We start from the raw sequence: 1,267 nt of genomic DNA, 5'->3' as shown, positions 1-1,267 counted from the left end.
TGGCTCATCATAACTCAACCCGCTCCTTGTAATGATTGCATTGGCGGTCTCCTTGCCATGTGGTTGAGTAGGTTGGCCGGGCAATGCTCCTGCTTGTCTAGAGGAGCTAGATGTAGCTAATTGAGCGACTTGATTTTCAAGCATTTTATTGTGAGTACCGAGTTGCTCAAGCTATTTGGCCATTTGAGCCATCATGTTTTTCAACTCCCCCAATTCGGATTGGCGTTGTTGGTTCTGAAATTGCTACTGTTGATGGCCTTGAGGAGGCCTTTGGAAACCGGGTGGTCCTTGATTGGGCTGATATTGCTGATGTTGCCCATATTGTTGTTGTGGTGCTTGTGGTGGAAAGTGTTGTTGTTGAGGATTTAACACATTGTTGCTGCGATATGACAAGTTAGGATGATTCCGAATTCCAGGATAGTAGCTATTGTTGTTGAAAGGAGGACGAGCTTGAAAAGCATTGACTTGCTCTGGCACTCCCATAGCTCCATTGGGATTAACAGAACACTCCATTAGAGAATGAACATGCACACCGCAATAATCACAAGCAACTCCACCTTGGCTGGAGGTAGCCATAGCATTGACGGGCATAGATGTATTAGCACTCATGCGCATCCCATCAATTTTCGCAGTCAAAGCTGAGATTTGTGATGATAGAAGGGAATAAGATTCAACTTCATGCTTCCCCTTCTTTGGTGCTTGAGCTACGCGCCTAGATGAGCTATTCCATTGATTTTCAGCAACAGTATCCAAGAGTGAAATAGCCTTAGAAGTTTGTTTGTTCATGAAAAAACCGATAGCCGCACCATCTACCATCCTCTTAGTCTCATTATCAAGACCATTAAAAAAGATTGCATAAGAAATTCCTTCTCAATACCGTGATGAGGGCACATATATTGGTAATCTTTGAATCTCTCCCACGCATCATGAAAAGTCTCCCCGCATCTTGTGAGAAACTATAGAGCTTAACTCTGTAGTCATGAGTCTTATAACCGGGATAATACTTCACTAGGAAAGCATCAGACAATTGCGCCCAAGTAGTAATGGTGTTGGGAAGAGAGTTATACCAACGTTGAGCTTTGCCTGCCAAAGAGAAACGAAAGAGGTACAAGTAGAGCTCGTCGTCAGTCATCCCAGTAATCTTTTGTAGAGAACATGCTTGAAGGAATTTCTGCTCAAGATCAACGAGTTCTTCATTATCAAGACCATAGAACTGATTTCCCGTGATCATATTCATAACATGGGATTTGATGTCAAAGTTTCCAGC

The 1,267-nt window shown here is 43.1% G+C and overlaps 1 non-coding gene across 1 annotated transcript; it reads left to right on the top strand.

Moving 5' to 3' along the window:
* The first annotated feature begins 873 nt into the window (after window positions 1–873).
* Window positions 874–980, top strand: LOC130819608 (small nucleolar RNA R71). Its single transcript, XR_009044647.1, has one exon. It is a non-coding gene; the product is annotated as a small nucleolar RNA R71 (small nucleolar RNA).
* The last annotated feature ends 287 nt before the right edge of the window (window positions 981–1,267 follow it).

Source organism: Amaranthus tricolor, chromosome 7, assembly GCF_026212465.1.
Source record: "Amaranthus tricolor cultivar Red isolate AtriRed21 chromosome 7, ASM2621246v1, whole genome shotgun sequence".
NCBI lineage: Eukaryota > Viridiplantae > Streptophyta > Magnoliopsida > Caryophyllales > Amaranthaceae > Amaranthus > Amaranthus tricolor.
This window is presented reverse-complemented; position numbering and strand designations above follow the sequence as displayed.